The sequence below is a fragment of the Cyrtonyx montezumae genome, unplaced genomic scaffold, assembly GCF_038088225.1.
Source record: "Cyrtonyx montezumae isolate F1298 unplaced genomic scaffold, pur_monq_1.0 scaffold_31, whole genome shotgun sequence".
NCBI lineage: Eukaryota > Metazoa > Chordata > Aves > Galliformes > Odontophoridae > Cyrtonyx > Cyrtonyx montezumae.
The window spans coordinates 5,250,872-5,264,345 of NW_027072036.1; the positions used below are offsets into that span (position 1 = coordinate 5,250,872).

A 13,474-nucleotide genomic window follows, 5' to 3' on the forward strand; every position below is an offset into this window, starting at 1 on the left:
GGGCTTTGCGGAGATCAAAGCGCAGGAACGGGAGCGGAGGGCTCAGGGCTGAGGAAGAGGAGGGAGGAAGGAGGCAGCGGTCGGGCATCGCCCGGAGCTCTGCAGGGAACTCCTCCCGGCCGCCCCCCCATCCCGAGCAGCGACGCGGGGGACAGAGGGGCGGGAGGGGGTGCTCCCACGGCACAGCCGCGCCCCGTGGGGACGGCTCCCGCTCCTCAGCTCATCCCCACCCGGAGGAGCCCCGGCCACGCGACGGATTCACGCCCCGAGTGGGGAGCGCGACGGCGGCACACGGAGGCACGGCGCCAGGGATTCCTTTCGCTCCAAAGGAGGGAAACCCAGCGGAGCACACCAGCGCTGCGTGGCACACACCGGGCTCGGTGCAGCTTCCCGGCCCACGGGCCCTCCGCGAGTGGGGCGGCCCCACGGCCCCGCGCATCCCCGAAGGGAAAGGGAGGAGCGGGCGGTCCCCACGGGCACGCGGCTCTGCTGCGCGGTTCCTCCGTTTCTGGGGCCGTGGCATCGCCCCACGCGCGGAGCTCCTCCCCGCTGATGGCTCAATTATCAGCATTCAGCTCCCGCCCGCCCGCAGATCCTGTAATCAACGTCTGCGTGTGTATTCTGGCGAAATTAATCATAATTGCTGAAAGCAAGACACATCGCACTTGTAACTTTGGTCCGTTAATTAGGATTCTGTAATTGGATACAGCGCTGCCTGTAAATCCAATTACCCGGGATTAGGGCGGCGGTGGCCGGGCAGAGGGCCGGGACCCCGCACAGCCCCGCACGGCCCCGGGAGCTGCTCCCCCCCCGCTGCCATCCCGAGCTGCTCGGTTCGGCCGCTCGGAGCAGCCGGGACAGCATCACACATCTGCACCGGGGCCGATCCGGCGCGGTCCGGGCGGGGCTGAGTCCCCCAGGGATGTGCGTGGATCCCCCGCGGCAGCGCACCCGCATCCGCACTGCGAGCAGCCCTATTAACGTAATTAATTATATCAGGGGCTGCTGGATTATCTAATTATAAGTGTGCCTAGCTTTGATTTTCCTGCTAATTGATTTGTATTATTTACACACAGCAACAGCTGCCCGGGCAGGGGTCGGAGCAAACATCTCCTGACTGCACGGCCCCGGGGCGGGGGGCAACGCGGGGTGAACCCCGCAGGGCGGGGCGGGGGCACCCGGTGCGGGGTCCCACCGCATCGTGGGCAACGCCGGCCGCTTTGCGGTAAGCCTGAGGAGGATGCGGGGCAGCAAATCCCACCGCACGGCTGCAAGGGGACGTGCGCTGCCCTATTGATGCCACGGGACGCCGAGGGGCTCCAAAGGGGCGCGGCGGTGCCACGCGGCCCCCAGGGGGAGGCGGGCGGTCGGGGCTTCACTAGAGGGCAGCAAACTGCTGCCGTTCCCAGGGCCGGTGACACGGGGCACCGGGAGCGGACGGCCGCTTCTCCCCCGGGTTCCCCCCCTCCCCCCCGCCCCGTTCCCGGGGTGCAGGATCCCGGCAGCATCCCTCCATCCGCCCCACCTGCACCAGCAGCCACGCGAGGGCTCCGAGCCCAGCGCTCTGCATGGGAACACTCCTTCCCGAGCAACGGGGTGGCACTGCTGGGGTAACCCACCCAAAACGCGTGGATGCAGTCAGTGCTGCTCGAAGTGCAGCTCTGTGCTGCGGGCGGGTGGCAGCTCACACTCATCACAGCCAGCGTCTGCACTGCAGCACTGTGCCCCTCCATTCCCCGGGCACCCCCAGCCTCCAACACCCCTGCACACACCCAGAGCATCTCCTGAGTTCCTGCTTGGAAAGGCAGAGGAGCAATGCTACACGAGATATCGCTATTATTTATGTGGTGCCCTTCAGATTTACCCAAGGCCGATGCGTGCAGCACAGCACCAAGGTTGTTATTGCTATTAATCTCTATTATTTGGTTCTGACGTTTATTAAGTGGCCTTCCTGCGGGCTGGGCCACGCGCTTCGCATTGCTCAGACCTGAAACAAACAGTGGGATGCAGAACGCCCACAACCTGCACAGCCCCACCCAGGGGTCCCCATCAGAGCTCCATCCCAGGGCCGGACGCAGCTGGGAGGGCACTGAGGCTCCGGGTTTGTTCCAGGCACACCAACGTGCCCTGGGTTTGCTGTGTGCACCGCAGAACGGCAGTCACAGCCCACACCAGGTCTCACCGCCTTCATGTTCAAGGGGAGCATCATCACATGTGAGGCTCTGCCTGCTAACTGCACACAGCTCCCGCGAAAGCCACCAGCACACTCCGCACCATCACCACCCATGAGCTGCAGTGCCCTCCCCGGCGCAGCACACGGCTCCAGCTCTGCCCTGCCCTGCCCTGGGGCTCCCTTTGAAGGTTCTCCCCCTCCACCCCAACAAAGCACAGAGCTGCAGAGCTCAGCCCCACATACTGAAGGCATTTCAGAGCGTGAGCATCCAATTAAAACCTTCACCTCCCCAAACCTGCCTTCCACATCGGTGTGGGCAGCAGAGGAAAATCATCACTGCCGGAGAGGCGCGGCCGCAGCTCACCCCGACCGCTCATCGGAGGCACAGAGGCAGAGCAGTGCACAGGGAGGCTGTGAGCTCTCTGTAAGCAGGGCTGGGACCACCACCTGCTGCCCCCACCCTGGGAGCTGCGGTGGGTGAGCTCCTCCCTTCCCCAGGCTGAAGAATTGCCCCCAACGTCCCTCTGGTGCTGCTTTATCTTTTTAGGATTAAGGTCTAATCTGCTCAGAGCGAGCACGGGGCCTGAGCTACAGAACAGGACTGCTGCTCATCCACAGCCCCGGGAATTAGGGGCAGCGCAGGCACCGGTCACCTCCCCGCTGGTGGGGCAGGGTGATGTGGGGCTGGCTGAGCCCCCAAGCAGCAGAGAAGTCCCCTCCCCAACCCCCACACTGCAGCAGAGCTGCACGGAGCAGCAGCCCCGGGCTCAGAGCAGCAGCCTGTGCTGTGACAGACCTGGAGCCCGGCAGCCCCGCTGCACTCACACCAGCACGGCAGTGCTAACGAGGCCCTGCTAATTGGGAGGGACAGGAGCAGCGGGCAGAGGTCGACAGCTGCCTGAGGATGCTCCATGATTTGCTGCAGCGGAGGACCGCTGCCAGGAAGGCACTTCTGGGCCGGGGCTGCAGACCTCAGCCACAACCCGAAGTGACGGCCGCTGCTGCTCAGCACAGGGCTGGGAACGAGCAGGAGAACGGCACAGGGCATCCCTGCCCACAGCAGGCCGAGCCCGGCTAACCCACGGCCCCACGGGGACGAGGAGGAGGGTCAGCAGCAGAGGGCTGAACCGCAGTGCCGCTCCAACATCCGCACGGCGGAATCCGCCACAGCGCGGCCCCTCTGGGGATTGCCGTAAATTGCCTCCTCCTTCCCCGTGAGCATCCATCAGAGGATGGATCAGCGGAGGATGCCGGCAGCCTGCCCAAACAAAGCCGTCACACAGAAGGCAGCTCCGCGCTGCTGCCCAATTCACGGCCATTTCGCGGCCTGAAAGCTCAGCACCAAGCACCCGACGAGAGGAGAGGGCCAGGATGCTCAGAGGGAAGGGCATCGCCCGCAGCACCCCTTTGTGCCACAGCACATGGTAACGAGAAGAAAATATGGGATGGGATGTGAAGGGACAGGGCCACCCCCAGCCCTGAGCCCAAAGCCCCCGGGGTGCCCAGCCACTGCTGTGCCCCCCACGGCACTGAGCCCAAATCCCCATTAAACCAAGAGCCATTTCTCCAAGGTCAGTGCCCTGCGAAGTTCCCCTTTCAAGGTGCCTCCTCGAGCTGCTGAAATCCAGCATCCGCAGGATTTTCCCTTATAATAATAATAATCCCGAGGAGATTTACCTAATCTCCGGGTGACTCACTCTGCTGCTTGCATCCCGTCCTAATTACTGCAACACTCCTCAGCCTCTCACACATCCCAGCCCGCCTCACAGCTTCTCCAGCCCGCAAAGAGCCCCTCCCTCTGGAAACACTCCCAAACCCAACGTGTGTAGGGCACCCCCTGCCCCTGTGATACTGCCCTCCTCCAGGCAGCACCTCCTGCTGTACACAGCACCTGGGACAGATGTCCATCCATCAACCCTCTGCCTTTGGTGCAGGGGATGAGTGCTGAGCGAGCTCCACCCGCGCTCAGAGCACCACGCGCAGCGCTCGCTCACTCGACGCGAACCAAGCGTGGCCAAACTCCCAGAAGAAGCTGCTGAAGCCAAGAAATTAGCAACACTCCAAGAAGAAGCATATGCTGATATGCCTAACAGTGAATCATCTCACAATAGTTAACAGCACACAGCAAAACAAGGGGATGACACTTCACCCCCACCCCCTGCTTTGGGCAAACCCCTCCTGGGGACGGGGCTGAGATGCGGCCCACCCGGGGCAGCTTGCTGCTCCTGGGGCTCTCGGTGTGGGTTCCCAGAGATGCACAATGGACACGTCCTCCCCATCCCACCACGTGCACAGAAAACACCATCGTGGGTTAAAATGGAGGACCACGGAGATCTGTCCTCCACCGGCTCCTCGTGGTGGGACACCTTCCTCCCGGGGTGGGCAGAGCCTCGTGCTGAGCACAGCTAAGACGAAGCCTCGTTTACCCGTAGCACTGCCAGGCCTCTTCCCCGTGTCCTCTCTTCCACAGTGCCTTCCCATCCTCATTCTTTCACTGGCAAAAGCAGGTCACCATCTGCTCTCCCTCCTGACTCTGGCTGGATGACAGCGTCTGCCGCTGCAGGAGACAAAGGATCCGCTCTGCAGAGCGCTTTCCCAGCACTGCCCGACGAGGACAGCGATGCCGGCTGTCACAGGAGGCCCGCGGGCTACGAAATAATGACCGGGAAAGTCCGCCTCCATCAGCACGGCCCCAGGAGAAGGGAGAGCTGCCGCGTCCCCGCGAGGCAGCCATCCAACCTGCTCCACAGCTTTAATTTCGTGTCCCATGTCCACGCTGAGCACGCAGCATGAAGAGCTGCATCGGGTGATGGGTAAAGACAGCACCGCTGCCCTCCCGGCCCCTGGAGGAGGAACCAGGAGGTACACAAACAAGCACCCTCCTGTCCGGGGGGGGAACACAGAGACAAAACCAGCAAGCAACAGCACCAGCGGGGGCTGGCTCCGCTTTCAGCCAGGTGATGGGCAGCAGCGGGCGAGCCCACCTGCAGCACGCAGCTCAGCACTGCCCACTCCTCCCCTTCCCTGTGCAGAGCTGACCCCGGGCTGACCCAGGGGTGAACCCATCCACGTGTCCCCCTCTTACACCCCATAGTCATCCCAGGTGGCTCCGCATCCATCCCCGCATCCCAGCACGTCGGTTGCCGCGGCAACGCCGGTTCGGAAGCTGGAAGGTTTATTATCAGTTTCTCTATTGAATAAAACCTTGGATGAAATTCTGTTTTCTCCCTGCTGATGCAAAGTGTCACGGATCTGCTTCTGACCCCGCTGAAGCTCCCTCTTTATTAACAGATTATTGAGGCCGACCTCCGGAGCACACACGTCCCACTGCTACCACAGGAGTGATGCGCAGGGATACAGGGCAGCACCCGAGCCCTGGGACACAGCTCATCTGGACACCTCCCAACTGCTGAACAAACACTGCCTGCTGTTAATTAAAAGGCAATCAGCTGCCTCCAAGTGAAAATAAATAAATAAATAACAAGCCCGCCTTTCCTGCAGCGCAGGGATCGATGCTGAGGGGCACTCTGTGGGGAGCTGCCCCCATCCCTCAGCAGAGGATGGAGCTCTGTGAGTCCGCCCCAGGGGTCGGGGAGAGCCAGGTAGGAACGGCTCCACACACGGAGGTTTCCATCTCAGCAGAGCTCACCATCCAGTGCCAGGGACCCTCCCCACGTGGGCCGACGGCCCGGGCTCTGAAGCTCTCCAGAACGCGTCCCCAGCATCCCTGAAGGTGTGCACCCCCTCAGCACTGTGCTCCCCTGGAGCACAACATGAGAAGCACTGCGGGTACTGAGGAAGATGGAGGGAGAAGGAGAGCAGCACCGGGGCAGCTCTGTGCCGCCCCGCTCCCACCTGGCCCCTCCCAGCACAGCCATCCCAAAGCGACATCCCCCCAGCTCAGTGGGGGCTGCACATATCAGAGACACTACAGCAAAGATTTACAGGCCGCTGTCCTCAGCATCAGTGTTATCCTTAGAAACTCCTCATCGAGGGAATAAGAACCATTTCCTGCCTGACTTGTGCCAAGGTGTCCATCTGGAGTCCCTCCTTCGTGTCACACCTCGGTGCACTGACCTGCCCCCCCCCCCGGTGCTTTGTGGGCCCCTTCTCACTGCAGAGCAGCACTGGGTCCCATGGAGCAGGAACTCCCTCAGCCTCCAGCCCCAACCACCACTCTCATTTGCTTTCTGCCTCAGCCACACAGCAGACACGAGGGAGACTCCAGTCCACGACACAAGCTTTATGAAGCATGGAGACACGGACGGCACTCAGAGCTCAGTGCAGGGGCACTGCCCAGCTGGGAAATCCCTTCCCAGCCCCGCAGACACTCCTCCCACTTGTCGCAGGTTTAAGCCTGCCCCATTTGCAGCATGTATTGATCCACTATTGGTGTTCACTATCAGTGCTCCGGAGCAGCAGTGCTGCCATCAATTAGGAGATGCTCCGTGCTGCACTGAGCCCAGAGGACAGCAGGCAGAAGCCCTCAAAGGCCGACTCCAAGCACAATTGCTTTCTGTGGTATCGCACCTCCAATATGAGGCCCATCTCCATTTATCCTCCTTGCCAAAACTTGCAAACTGGAGGGAGGACAGCGAGGGCACTGCAGACAGCCGGGCTCCACGCGCTGAGTGGACGGGGCGGGGGGAAGGCAGCGTGGTGGAGCGGACTGCAGGCAGCAAAGCAACGCCGTGCTGCCTGGCTGAGGCATTCCCTTCATGCTGCACAACTGCTTCCTTAACCAGCTCACCGCCGAGGGCTCCAGACAACAGAACATGTTTTCTCCTCCAAACAAAGAGCTGATCGCAATTGATCCGGAGGTGGAAGCAGTCCCAAGTTATCCCCAACGAGGACAGGGAACTGCCTCGGGGCCCCTCTGTGCCCCACAGCCACAGAGCCCCAGCCAGGCTGCACCAGCTGCACTGCAGCCCAGGCCCCCCTGTGCCACACAGCCGAGCTCCTGCACAGCACAGTGCCCCTCGGGATGAAGGCTGAGGCGATGCTCAGTACGTGCTGTGCTCCGCAGAAAGCTGCTCCCATCCCAGCTCCTGTAGCTGTGCCTGCTGCGAGCGGGTGCTGCAGTGCTGGTTTGCTGGGTGCTTCTCCCAGGGTTCAGCACGGAGCGGAGCAGGGCAGCAGGAGGCTGACAGCTGTCCTGCCACGGTATGACACTGCAGCAGGGACGGGCAGGCTTTGTTTTGTTTTGTTTTTTAAACATAAAAGCACGAGGAAATTGCTTTTTAAATCTCAGGGACCGGAGCCGGTCTGGTATTTAAAGCCTGTCACAGCTCTGTCACACAGGACTGCTAATTTCTTCTTCAATTTCTCAGCAATCCCTCCAGAACGGCGCACAGCACATTTCCCTAATTCACATTATCAGCACCATTTGCCTCATGAAAGACAGAAGGACCACCCGAGACCGAAAGCAAAGCTGTTGCCCTTCAGGTCTCCCCTCTCGTGGGCTGCGCCGTGTCTCTGCATTCAGGGCCCCGTCTCAGAGCCACGCAGTTTGAAACCACTGCCCAACAAATGAGCAGCACACGCAAAACCCCCTGGAAGAGCAGAAAATCCGTTCCCTCCCCAGGCTTTTAGACGCCGTGGATAATTGATGCATGACTCCACGAGACAAAGAAGTAACCCGCTCTTCCTTCTGAAGGCCCCTCCTGCCTCTCCAAGCCGGGCAGCCTTTGACCTTGAGTTCTCACATTAATGCCTGCACACAGGCAGGCAGGATATCACACACACACTCCGCTCATCTCCTGGGGTTTCTCTTTCTTCTGGCCCTGAATAATGGCAGCTTTGTCCTCCAGTAAATGAAGGAGCAGCCCCGTTATTGCAGGCCCAGCTTGTTGGTGAAGATAAACCCGGTGAAAAATGTCACCTGCTGATGTGATCCGCCCCGCGTGCCACTTTAGCAGCTGCTCTATCCCAAACACACATTATCATCAAACAGGTGGAGTAATGGCAACGCATACAGTACATATTCATAAACACGAGAGCTGGAGGAAAGGTGGCATTTCATCTCTCGGTGCCGCAGCCCTGGAGACCAGCTTGGTTTAGCAGTGACAGCCAGGCCAAAGGAAAGCCCCTCTTTGCCCCATCGGCACCGCAGTGCCCAGGAGCAGAGCTGCTGGGGGTGGGCAGCAGGTCCCCTGCAGACAGCTGAGCTCAGGCAGGATCCTCAGCAGCAATGGGGGCAGGAGGGGTGCAGCCCAGAGCTGCAGAGCTGGCTGGGGCTTCAGCAGCTTACTGCACGGCTGCACTCGGAGGCACTGGGGCTGCCAGTTCTCACTGTGCCACAGGGCAGAAGGCAGAGAGACACAAGTGCTGCATGCAGAGCAGCTGCCCAGAAGTGCCTCCCAGCTCTCACTAGAAGTCTCAGTGCTGTGAGCATCACTGAAAGCCATTTCCAAGCGAAAAACAGTTGAACTCCGCCGCCCTTTGGCAACCTTGCTTTGATTTCTTACTGAGGTCCTGAAATAAATGCGAGGCTGGGATTCGGCAGAACACAAACACGAAAACCGTGTGACAAATTACCTTTGCAGGCACGGAGGATTCACCTGGGACAGCACTATTACCCAGTAACCAGGAAGCAACCGTGGGTAATCGGCGTCACAGCCAGCGCTGCGGGAGCGGCCTCCCCCTCTGATGAGAGCGTGTGGGGGACACCAGCTCTGTCCCTGCTCCTGGCAAGGCAGCTCTGGCAGTCGCGGCCGTGGGGCGATGCTCCCACCACGCTGGGGGCTGGCAGCTCTGAGCCCTCCTGGGGTGCTTAGATTTACTGCCATCATTAAGGACAAAGACGCACATGTGAGGCGCGAGGCATCCCGTCCTGGATTTAATGGAGGCTGGAGAGGAGTTAACTGAAACGCAGAGCATTCGTCTTGCTTCAAGTAATTATCCTTGCAGGAAGAACACTGCTACCAGACGCAAAGCTGCAGTAATTTCTGACACCTTCCCCCTGACCTCTCTCCTACTTCAAATTTCTGGGTAGCTTTACAGAAAGGAAAGCAAGGCTGGCTCATTAACGGAGGCACAAAGAACAACTACAGTAGGTTGGGATGGAGTCCACACGGTAATCAAAACAAGGCTTTGTAGTTAGCACTGAATTCCTGCTGTCTCAATTACGTTTGTGGAGCCTAGCCCGTGCTGCACGCAGCTCTGCGTGGTGAGACTTCTCTTTGTGCCTTATTGGCTGTGCGGAGTGGGACTGTGAAAGCAGTTTCCTTGACAACACTTTTTTTTAATGGAATCTTTCTCTTTTCCCCTCCCTTCCCCACTCTGTGGCTGCACGGCCTGGCCCACACTCCTTGCAAAGACACCACGAATATGAATGAGCATCACACAAAGAGCAGCGGCCCCCAGGTCGCTGTCCCAGGCAGGGCAGGCAGGCAGGGCAGCAGCTGTCAGGACAGGCTGCCATCAGCACTGTGTTCTGCAGCTCTTCCTCTGGGCTTTTCTCCCTATTAGCCTGACCACATCTCACCACCACTCACTTTGTTTTCAATGCCTGAGGAGGAGAGAAGGGAAGAAACCTGCAGCGTACACACACAGCCCAGCAGCCATCCCAACCCATCACACGCGGGGTGCCCTGCCATGCTGCATGCTCCAGCCCACCGCTCACCCCTGCAGGCAGCCCCCCACTGATCCCAGGAGCCAAGAAACTGCAGCCCAGCTCCCTGCTCCTGACAGCAGGAGCCCTACAACTGGCTCGCTGCCCCCAAGGAACACAAAAGCACGTGTCAGGACTGCTGAAATATCTTCCAGCAAAACAGATGCTCCCCTCCCTGCCAAATGCTGAAAGGATGGGATTGAAGTGTTCTGCAGGAACATATCGATCCCTGCGTCACTCTCAGGAGCACGAGGCTGCTGCTCTCCCAGCTCCTCTACCTGAGCTCACAGGCAGCAGTGAGGTCAGAAGCCCCCACGTGCTGCATGAACATCCCCCCAGCCCCGCTCAGGGCCACACTGATGGCTTCTCCTGTCCTTTTCTCTAGGAAAATGGTCTTATTTCAGTCCTAAAACTGTTTATATTTCACGCAAGAGCATCCTCTCTCCTTCTACTGCTGTAAATTGAAATTTGAAATGGCAATAAATCACAAAGTGGCACAGGACTCAGGCTGCACGGAGAACTACTGCAGCAAAAACACAGCCCGAAGCACTAAGTCTGGTCAGCAGGAACAGCCAGCTGAGCAGGACCAGGCACAGCAAGCCCATGAGACAACAGCCCCTCGGACAGCGAGGACAACACAAGGCAGAGACAAAACAGAGGCCAGGAAGGTCAGCAGCTCAGCACCCCGGCCTTGCCAAAGATAATGCAAGGGCACCAAGAACCACAGGACGATGGCCTGGGATCCGCTTTGTCCCCATTGTTGACTCACTGCTCAGCCCTGAAGGAGTCACTGCATTACTCAGTGCTTTTGGTTTCCCTCACCACGCAGACAAGAAGCAGCTCCTTACCTGTTTCTTTTCTCCCTGCAGCTCTTCTTTGTCCCCCACAGGTTTGGATCAGGGATTTTCCTCCGGTGTCGGCTCTTGGTGTCCCTCAATTGTGTCCATCTACAAAGTCAAGCCCTGTAAGAAAGGGCACAGTCACAGCCACCTCAAATTCTGGCTGCCGTGCCAGTATCACTGCAGCCACTGCCAAATAAAGCCCCTCGAGCTCCGTGTCTCACCCTCAGCCTTCTCTCAGGAGATGAGCCCCGTGCCCCCCAGCACCACCCCCAAACCAGGCCCTGCTCCGTGCTCCCAGCACAGGCAGTGCTCAGACCTGCACCGACTGCCAGGTGAGCAGCAGCTCTGCAAGACTGCTTCCTTAGTTTTGTCCCACCACCAGCTCTATCCATGCTAAGAACACGGCATGGAGAGCAATTAAGAGTTCACCTATGTCACTCCATTCATCGAGGGCTGTGATTTAAGCCCTGGTGCAGCAGGCAGACAGAAGGAAGGTCCCAGGATGTGGCTCTGTGCCTCTGTTTTGGAGTGGGGTTTTTGTTGTTTTAATACAGAACTACCAGGGAAAACACAGCTCTCAGACACCCAAAATGAAAGGCACTCCAGACACTCCTGTGAAAAGCATTACCTATGGTGCCCCTCCGGGAAAACCCACCGACAGAGCTCAGCACACACTACAGAGCACAGAGTCAAATGCCTGTGCACTCTGAGCACCTGAGCTGAAGCTGTCCTTCTGTGCTGGTTAGGGACGCCACAACACAAAGCCACGCTCTCTTGAGAGCCCTGGAATGGATTTGTGAGCACTGAGACGAAATGAAATGATTTATCATTTGTTAGTTAGAGGAATCTGCACTATAACAGAACCACCAGTCCGACAGTCCCCTGACCCCACACTCCACTTCTGCTGCTTCTTGAAGGACCACCCTCACCAATATTAACATGCACATGAGAGCTGTCCCTGGTTAAAAGGACGTGTCAGGAACCGAAGTTACCCAGATCTGAGTGCAGAGCATTACCAATAGAAATGAGTTTCCCCCATCTCACAGAAACACCTCCATTTCAAATAAGCATTTGGCACTTCTACACCGAGGAGCCTTTGGTGAAGGAAACGTTCCTTTGGTGCACAGCACCCGAAGAGGTAAAGAAGTCAACAAAGCAGAGCAGGATCCTGGTGTTACAGAATCCCAAGGGAACGGCAGCGAGACCCCGGCACGCTGTACAAAGCCATCCTCACGGGAAGGGGAGACACAGCCTGGCAGCCGCTGCTTCCAGCCCCGTGCTCAAAGCACTCTATTATCTCCTTGCCAACAGGGACCACAAATTTGTTCCAGTACACTGGTGGGAAAATCTGATAAATCCTAGGAAGGCGATACCGACCTGCTAGTAACATATTTCTTTGATGGCAGCAAAGCAAAGCTGATTGGATTGATATGTACGAAGACAGAAAATAGCACCTCCACGTCACTGCCATAAATAATGCATTGCAGCTGAGTGGCACTGCACCGAAGGGGCCCTGGATGGGACGCAGGGCTGCCACCCCGAGACAATGCCCCATCCACACTGCTGGGCAGCACGGGCTGCGGGTCTGTCCAGGGCACAACAGGAAGCTCTGCACCCAAAATCCGTCAGTTCCTCGGCACACTACCAAAGATCATTATTATTATTATGATTAACGTGACTTTAAAGAAGTAATTTGGAAGAAAGAAATCAGTTATCTTCTGCAGCACTGCTCCCTCTTCTCCAGGGCAGCACAGCATTTCCCAATAGCTACAGCCATGCAGCACTGACCGAGGACCAGGAACACACGGGGCACTGACAGCCACGTCCAAAGGCCTTTACAGACGAGACCAAAGAAGAGCATTTAACGTTAATGAGCTGCAATAAATTTAATAAGAGCCAGAGGGAAGAGACGTTTTACTGCAAGAACTTTATTGCACTACGTTCCAGTGCTGCACCAGACACCGAGCCCGCCGGACATCGGTCACAATTACATTCCCCCGTTCATCTGTGTCTACACTGTCACTATTTTTCCCTCGATTAAGGCTGCAGAGTCATAGTATATGATAATCAGTACATTATAAATCAGAGTAAAAACTAAGGGGAAGAATGCAAAGTTATACACACAGCATGTAGGATATATATAATTGCAGTGTTCCTCAGGAGGGCTCGGGTTTGTTACTAACCCAGCCCAGTGCCTTCCCCTCCAACCAAACTTCATTGCACTAACAACACCACTTTCCATTTGCAGCAGCAGTTACAGCATTAGCTTCTAGCTTGCAAGGGAAGGCAAAAGCCAGAGATACTGTCAGCACCATCTGCCTTCCACACGACTCAAACACGAGCAAATACGTTATCCCCTGCTGCAGGCACTGACATCACAAACACTTGAGTGTCTCTCACCTATTAAAGAAATCAGGACCATTGCACATCTCTAAGGGAGGAAGGAGCTGAGGACCACACAGCTGAGCAGCCACGGCCCGAGCTCTGTGGAGCACAGTCTTCAACCTCAAAGGTCTGCTGGCACACCTGTAAAAGGAGAGCCCTGACAAGGACCATTATTCTTTGTTAAATGTACAAACCCCTTTGAGGAACAGAACTGTAAGAGAACAGCACTTGCTGTCTGAGCAGTTAAGCTGCAAATTAAGAAGAGAACTCTTGAAGAGGTGCTGTGAAGGCAGGTCAGGGACGGGTACCAGCCTACATGGAAAAGAGCACAGGAGAGAACCGCCCTCAGCCTGCTCCCAAAGCCTTTGAGTGCTGAATGCTACAGACAACATCAAGGTGGAAGCACAGTGTCCCTGCCAGGGCAGGGCACCGAGGTAACGGATGTTTGGTAGAAGTAGCCTG

The 13,474-nt window shown here is 57.8% G+C and overlaps 1 protein-coding gene across 1 annotated transcript in view; it reads right to left on the reverse strand.

The window, feature by feature from the left end:
- FAM167B (family with sequence similarity 167 member B) overlaps positions 1-13,474 on the reverse strand; it is a 120,923-nt gene that overhangs the window by 26,029 nt on the left and 81,420 nt on the right. The window lies entirely within an intron of this gene.